This window comes from Dermacentor silvarum, chromosome 1 (genome assembly GCF_013339745.2).
Source record: "Dermacentor silvarum isolate Dsil-2018 chromosome 1, BIME_Dsil_1.4, whole genome shotgun sequence".
NCBI lineage: Eukaryota > Metazoa > Arthropoda > Arachnida > Ixodida > Ixodidae > Dermacentor > Dermacentor silvarum.
This window is the reverse complement of record NC_051154.1, coordinates 389,532,344-389,540,942: the sequence shown is the minus strand read 5'-3', so window position 1 is coordinate 389,540,942 and position 8,599 is coordinate 389,532,344. Positions and strand designations below refer to the sequence as shown.

The 8,599-nt window shown below is 50.4% G+C and overlaps 1 pseudogene; it reads right to left on the bottom strand.

Annotated features, from left to right (window-relative positions):
- Positions 1-3,059: 3,059 nt before the first annotated feature.
- On the bottom strand, positions 3,060-4,953 carry LOC119446258 (uncharacterized; annotated as a pseudogene).
- Positions 4,954-8,599: the final 3,646 nt, after the last annotated feature.

The following is an 8,599-nucleotide window of genomic DNA, read 5'->3' as shown; positions in this document are numbered from 1 at the left end:
CCGGAAATGCAGACGCTCGATGAACTTGTCGACTAGCTTACCGGGGAATCCCTTCTTCCGCAGACACTAGGTCCTCACGTTACATCACTTCACCGGTGAAGACTGTCTTCCGATTCTCGCACTGCGTTTATATAGCCGTCGACGCTCCTTCTCGAGCCTTCGGTCGGAGTCGTGATCCCGTAGCATGGCCAAAGCCTGGGAATCTTCTAGACTTTTCTCGCACCTTCGACCGCCGCCGTCGGAGCTTCGTCGAGGGGGGGTGGTGCATGACTCATCCTGTAGGCGCACGCTCACGCTGCAGTAATCTCTCTTTCGACTCGCCGGGCGAGAAGGTGTCTGGTTGCCCGTGCTCTCTCTCACTCTCTCTCTCTCTCTCTCTCGTTACCGTTGCTTTGACGTCTAGACGTTTTTCGCGTCGGCTGTTTGAGGCGTATGAGCTCTCCCCCTTGTGTTGAAGCTGCCGCGGGCCCGGCGTGTTTCTTTCGCTGGCTTGCGTGACGCGCCGCGCGCGCTTTGATTACGCGCTCTTTTGTGACAATATATGAACACTTCAGCAAGAGAACTTTATCATTAAGCAGGTTGGTCACTGCGATAGAGCGAACAGGCCGCATTCCAACAAGCAAAAGGATGACCGTTTATTTCACAGTGCACTTATATAGACAGGGATTACATGATCCGTAACAAAAGGAATGCGCGCACTGGGTGCGCACTGATATACGACGTCACGCTATAACACTTCTTCCCCCTTACATTAATTTCGAAAGTCACTGGGCTGGTATCTGTTCGGGGGATGTCGCACACGGGCACTACGACGAAGAATTGGCAGCTCGGCTGTAGGTGCAGGGTCTGGCTGGTTCGAAGAGCCGGGGGCAGTTGTTCCGGGCGTGGGCGATTCAGGTACCGGAAGCTGCTGATTTGCAGACTCTTTCGCGCCTGGAACCCCGAGAGGTGGTTTGCCCAATCGACATCGGAGCATACGGATGAGCTGTGTCTTCCGGGGCTGTAGGAGCAGTTTGTACTGGCGGAAAGCTTGAGGAACCCGAGCTTGCGTAGCGGGCTCTGATGTGGTCCACATGCGTAAATCGCACAGCTTGCGACACTTTCACCAGATAGGTAACGGGACTAACAACTTGCGTCACGACACCATCGTCCCACGACACGCTTTCACCTCGCACAGTTTTCACCCACACAGCGTCCCCCACAGAAAAACATCGAGGAACCCCACGCGACACATCATGGGTTTCTTTCATGCGCTGTTGCTGCTCCCGCATGGAACGCGTAAAATCTGGTTTAAGCAAAGATAGCTTCACCCGTGGTTGTCTTTTCAAAAAACAATTCTGCCGGGGTCTGGCCAGTGGTACTGTGTGGAGTATTCCGATAACTCATAAGATAGCTGCTAAAACACTCCAGGAAGGAATGCTTCTTGTGGCTAAGTCCGTCATCTAAGACCTGCTTCAACAGAGCTTGTTTGGTTGTCTGCACTAAACGCTCGGCCGCTCCGTTAGAAGCGGCATGATACTGCGGCGTCTTAACATGCCTTACACCATTCACACATCAAGAACGTTGAGAACTCTTCCGAAATGAATTGCAGTCCATTATCACTCACCAGTACCTCTGGTAGACCGTAAGCTGCAAACACACAACGTAACTTTTCAATGGTTTTGTTAGCAGTAGTGGATGACACAGGACAGACCTCGATCCATTTCGAGAACACGTCGACGCGGACTAACAACGCCTGGGAGCCCTTTACAGCATAGTCGACGTGCACGCGTTGCCAGGGTTTTGTGGGACAATTCCATGGCTGCAAGGGAACAGGTAAAGCCACGTTCTGAACGGCCTGACACACCCGACACTGTCGAACGTAGCTCTCAATCGAAAGGTCGAGACCCGGCCACCACACAAAGCTTCTTGCGAGCGCTTTCATGCGGCTAGCTCCTGGTGGTCTTCATGCAATTGATGCAAAACCATTAGCCGAAGCTTATCAGGTATGATCACCCGTGATCCCCATGTTATGCTTTCTTGTTCTACTGATAGCTCATCGCGACGTGAATAAAATGGTCTCAACTCTTGGGAGCACTGCGAAGGCCAGCCATTTAGAATGAAGTGTGTCACGCGAGATAAGGTGGGATCACGTCTGGTAGCTTTAGCACGTCATTAGATTTTAGTGGCATGCTGTCAAAAAGCAAAAGACACTCGGGAGGCTCGTCGGCCGCTACAATAGGCCGTGGTAGCCTGGACAGAGCATCAGCCACTTCAACGTTTCTTCCTTTTCGATATTTTAGTTTATACCTATATGCTGCCAACGTCATTGCCCATCTTTGCATTCGAGCTGCCGCAAGTGTAGGCACAGATTTGTCTTGGACAAATATTCCGAGCAGTGGCTGATGGTCTGTGTAAAGAGTGAACTCTCTTCCATACAAGTAGCGGTGAAAATGTTTTAGCCCAAACATCAGTGCTAATGCCTCCCGCTCACCCTGAGCATAGTTCTTCTCAGCTGATGTAAGTGTTCTAGACGCAAACGCCACTAGCCTCTCTTGTCCCTCTGCAGTCTCATGAAAAAAAACAGCACCCAAACCATAGGACGAAGCATCACATGACAAAGCAATTGGTTTCGCTACGTCGTAAAAGGTTAGCACAATACTTTTCACAAGCAACTGCTTCGTAGCAGCAAAAGCTTCGCTACACTCCCGTGTCCACGGCCACTTTTTGCCCTTGCGCAACAGACGATACAATGGTTCTGCCACCCAGGCAATGTTGCTTAAAAACTTTGCGTAAAAGTTTAACATGCCAACATGCCATAACATGTTTAATAAGCCTTTAGCTCTGTTTGGTAAGTGGGCTCTGGCGCTTCCGTGACCGCTTTTATCTTTTCTTCCGTGGGATAGATACCGTCGACGCACACAGTGTGACCTAGATAAGTCACGGTGTCCTGAAAAAAAAACGACACTTTTCTTCTTTCAGAGTCACGTTGTAATCATTAAGCCGCCGCAGGACTAGTTCCAACGTTTTTGGCAGTCGAAGTTTTTTTCCGGACACAATGACGTCATCTATATAGCAACCTACGTGGGTACGCCCTTGAGCACCTCATCCATGAATGACTGAAAAATGGCTGGCGCGCTGGCTACACCAAACGGTAACCGCTGGAACTCGAAAAGTCCCATGTGCGTGTTAATGGTTAGCAGTGGTCGGGACTCGGTGGCGAGCGGAATCTGCTGATACGCGGCTGAAAGATCCAGCACACAAAACACCTTGCCACCCGCTGTTGCAGAGTAAAAGTCTTCCGGACGAGGCAATGGGTAGTGGTCGGTCTTTAGCACGGGATTTATTGTTACTTTGTAGTCCCCGCACAATCTCAGCGAGCCATCTTTTTTCTGAGTCACAACCACTGGCGTTGCCCAATCGCTTTGCATCAAGCGGCGTATAACTCCGCTTTTTTGCAGCCTTTCCAGCTCCTTTTCTACGTTATCTCGTAGCGCATGTGGAACGTTTCTGGCCTTGCCAAAGACTGGCGTACAGTTCTGTCTAAGAACTATCCTTGCTTGGTGTTCTTTACTACTCCGTGTTGCTTAGAAAACACCCCTGGGAACTTTTGTTGCACTGCTTCCACCTTGCTAGAGTCGCTTACATTTACGGACAACACACTTTTCCAGTCAAGCCCTAGCCTCTCGAGCGAATTTCGCCCCATCAGCAGTGGAAGCTGTTTGCCGTGATCTTTGACAATGATAACTGGCAGTCGTAAAGACTGGTTTCCGGTCGTAACGATAACGTTGCATTGCCCCTTCACTGGAACGGGTTCCCCAGTGTATGTTCTTAGGGTGACTCGCGATGGCTTAACACCCTCAGGAATTAGGGTTACAGCAGCTCCCGTGTCAATCTGCATGCAGATGTCTTTCCCTTCTACGTTTACTTGCACTTCGTATCCAGAACGAACTGTGTTAATAACATGGTACACATCTAATTCAGAGTCACTATCAGATCAGTCCACCACATTCGCAGTCTTTAGTTCTCTGCACTTGCTGGGACACATCTGTAAATGGCCGATTTGTGAACAGCAGTGACACTAGACATTCTTATACCAACAAACACTAGCGGCATGCGCCTTGCCACATCTTTCGCAGACTCGCTTGACGTCCTTGAATTTCCGAAGCTTCAATTTCTTTTCAGTTCCCTGAACTCTTATCTCCATGGCATGCAGCGTCGCTTCCTTGCCTTCTGCATGCAGTAACGCTGTTTGTCGCGCAGCCTGCTCCCGGTCCAAGGCTATCTTGCACGCCTTTTCAAAGGTTAAACTGTCTTCAGCAAACAAGGCGAGTTGCGTTTCTTCGCGTCTTATGCCTGCCACTAATCTGTCTGGCAGTGCGTCTTGCAGGAACCGACCGAAATTGCACTTCCTTGCTAATGCTTTAAGGACACTATGAAATCCTCGACGCTTTCTTGTTCTTGTGCTCGCTTGTTAAATTTGCAACGTTCGGCGATGACAGAAAAGCTTGGGCTATAGTGCTTCGTCAACAGCATTGTCACCTCTTCAAAGGATTTGTCCCCAGGAACGGCGGGTACTACCAAACTTTTGAGCACCTCGTACGTTCGTGGTCCTATCAGGCTCAGAAATACGGCCAGCTTCTTTTCCTCTTTGATATCGTTTGCAGTGACGAAATGCTCAAAGCGTTCTAAATAGGATTCAAATTTCTGCTCCTTCTCGTCGTACTCGTCCAGCTTCCCCAGTCGCGCCATTTCCAGTGAAGTGACTGTATACTTATCGGTTCGCTCTCCCGATGACTGCGTTGACTCGTTGCTGTGGTACCGACGATTTCAACCGTTCCGGGCCAGGGCTGCCGGCGCCTTCCTTTCCGTGGCTGTCGACCGCCGACTGTCTATGATACTGCTTCCGTACTGAGCTAGTGGAAGCGGGCACATCCCATCCTCGTCGCCAGTGCGATAGAGCGAACAGGCAGCATTCCAACAAACAAAAGGATGACCGTTTATTTCACAGTGCACTTATATAGACAGGGACCACATGATCCGTAACAAAAGGAATGCGCGCACTGGGTGCGCACTTATATGCGACGTAACGCTATAACAGTCACGAAACCAGCTTATTAGTTGTGAAACTGAAAGCCGCATACCTCTCCCGAAGAACAGATGAGCTGTAAGAGTGCAAGGAGAGTCAGTCCTGTGAATAAGTCGGGAAAAACGCTCAACTCTTAAAAATAAGAAGTGCACGGCTTAACAGTTTAGTATTCTATAACGGTTGATCACGAAGAATGAAAGCAACACGGGAATAAAAAACGTATAACAAGAACTACTGCTGCATTTGTGCACTGTTTTCTCTCTGACAATCCTCGAGTTCCCTAAAAATCTACGCAGGACAACATCGAGAGGTGATAAGTGGAGCTCGCTTCGTTTATAACTATTTGGCAAAACCTCGTCTCACATTTGAGGTACGGGCTGGGTAGTTCTTCATTTTTGTCGAAACGCACGATACAATTTATATATCACATATAGATTGCGTAACAACATGGTATGAAGTTTTTGGTGTAAGTCTGGCTAGAAGTCGCGTGACGCAAAAAAAATCATGATCCTTTCCATGCTGTGAAGGTGGATGACGAGTGAAGCTGTTTAGCACAAGGTACAGAGGCCTCCCCATTACTACGACAGAAAAGAAGGTAAATTCAAAATGGAGAACGGTAACTTGCCTTTCTGCTTTTCGTTTCTATACACTAGCGGGGACTTACTTTAGGCAAAAGGAAAACCCGTAAATCAAAAAGCCTAGGTATACTTTTTTGTAGCGTTAGCTACACTGGCCTAGCCAAGCCCGTTTCGCGCGGCACATCAAGAGCCGTGCTGCGCATGCGCAAGGATCAGTGATGTCACACGGCTTGCGCACCGGAGCCACCGGAGCCGGCACCTCTCGCGCACTCCGCCGCCGCCGCGCGCGACTCACCGCCGCCGGTCTGCGCATTCCAGAGGAGTGACGTCGTAGCCGTGGTAGACGCACTGGCGCCGGCGCGCGCTCGCTGTGCAGTCGCCGTCTGACACTGCGCTGGAGCCGCTGCGCTTCTGACTGGCGTTTGCCAGTGTGGTATAGCCATGGAGAAGGAGAGCGCAAATGCTGCTCAACAGCGCAGAAGAACGGAGAAGCTTGACTCATCGGATCCCGAAGTAGTTGCCTGGCAATTAGCGGTTGAGCGTAGGAGACAACCAGGAAAGCTAAGAATAATCAATTGAACCTTTGCTAACGCTACGTATATCCTGGCATAGCCGAGCTAAGCCACTGCAACTTTTCTTTTTGGTACGCACCATTTCTGGCTTCAGTGGCTTGAAACGAAGGCGCGGACAAAGGAGCAAAAAATTACCGGGTGTGCTTATAACTTTCTAAGAACTTGAAGGCGAAAGTCTAGTTGGACCCATAACGATGTGGAATGAAGCTCTGAGCCCACGCGGTGACGTATACAAGGCGCACAAGCGCGCTGCGAGCGCGTTGCTGCCGTTTCAAGAACGTTCTACAGGCGCCGCCACTCATATATCTCTTTATTCCCAGCGCCGCCATTGCCCTTTCCATCAACGTATTCCCGTGCCACCACTCACATTTCCCTCCTCCTCCCCAGCACTGATGAACGCGCGAATAGTGGCACGAGCGCGAGGCAAGCACGAGGCGAGCTCACTGACTTTTTCTACACCTCACACCTACCTTGAAACATAGAGACTGATGACTTTCGCCAAAAAAATGTCGATATCATTTTGGGACATTGTTGCAGCAAATTCAGAAGAGCCGCTACGCGGCATTCAAGGGCAGACAGGCGAATTCGAAAGACAGGGGGACATATTAAGTTGATCTATTTACTGCTTAAGTTGATCAAGATTAGACTGTATGCACCGGGGCACTCTGACAAGAGACAACAGAAAACTCAAAGAAAGACGGCGTGGTCTGAGCTTGATGCGGCCCTGCGCGCTTCTCCTTGGTCCGGCTACAGTGTACTTGAAGGTATTTTATTGGGCTTAGAGGAGGGAGCGGGCTGCTGTGTTGCATGTTGCCACCGGGAGGAGGCGCAGCAAGACGTTCCTCCTGAAGTTTCAACTATGTGAGCGACTGCAGACGGTGACGTTTGTCCTCGGACTCATGGTCCTTCGACGCATTCTCCGCTTTTGCACGGTACCGCTGCTACCACTGGTACTCGCGCAAAATACTTTTGAAGAATGCTGGTGGCGATATTTTTGCGACAGGGCCATCACCCTGTCAACGATGGGCGAAGCAGAAATCTGAGGGGGGGGGGGGGGGTCAGGACATCCGGACATCCCCCCTGGATCCGCGCCTGGAGGTAAGGCAGCATGAACTGTCTGTGCACATAGGTTTCGTGGTCAGGGGAAACCACGTGGTGCTTCCAGGGGCGTTTAGAAAGCGTGTGCTCGTCGTGTTGCTCGCAAATCATCCGGGAGTATCGGCCATGAAGCCTATCGCGAGATTCTACGTTTGGTGGCCTCGGATGGACGCGCAGATGAAATAATTTGCGCGGCACTGCACGGCGTGTCAAGAAAACAGGCATAGTGAACCCAGGACGCCTACCCACTTTTGAACAAAACCGGAGCGGCCATAGGGCAGAATCCATCTCGACTTTGCGGGGCCCAATGACGGTGTCATGTTTTTGGTGGTTGTTGACTCATCCTCAAATTGGGCGGATGTGGAAATAATGACGTTGGCGCGCTCGTCTGTCGTGATCGAACGACTACGTAATATGTTTGCAACTTACGGACTGTCGGACTTAATTGTGTACAACAACGGTGCAGTATTTACCAGCCAAGAAATGCAGTCGTTCCTCAAACTAAATGGTGTTCAATACATATATACTGCCCCTTACCACCCGTCAAGTAATGGCAGAGCGGAACGCATGGTTCATGAGTTGAAATGTGCACTTAAGAAGCAGAGTCCGGGAACACTAGCGTGTAAAGTCTCTCGGTTTTTGTTCAAACAACACTTCACACCACACTCAGAGACAGGCAAGGCCCCTTCAGAGGTCATGTTAAGAAAGAACTAGAGGTCAACCCTGGCAAGACTGCACCCCGGCAAGATGCACGCGGAATGCATGTGGAAGTTACCACGACAAAGTTTTCAGTGCCGTGACTGTTTATGTAATGAATTTTCGCCCAGGTCCAAAGTGGTTCGCGGCTCGTGTGCTAACCGTGACCGCACCAGGTGGTGCGAGTGCCTCGTTTGCTCTACCCGGACCCTCGAATTTGGTGCCTACGCCTTCCCCAACAGAACCACTGGTTTTGAGACGTTGAACCCGTCAGCGACGTCCAGTGCACCGTTATGGTTGAGATGACCAGTGGGAAGGGATTTGATATCGCATGCGTGACGTCGTGCGGTGACGTGCCGGCAAAGCAGTGAAGCATGCGCCGTTATCGTATCGGCCACCTTGAGCGCAGATAAGTGCGCCGCTTCATCTATTTAAAGAAAGCACTCTCGAAATAAACGGTTCTTTTCTTACTGGCCTATCGGCTGTCCTGGTGTCAGTTATTACAGAAAGTAAACAATGGATTTAAGAGAAAACTTGGTAAATTTCGGTCTCGGCGGGAATCGAACCCGGGCCTCCGGGGTGCTCGA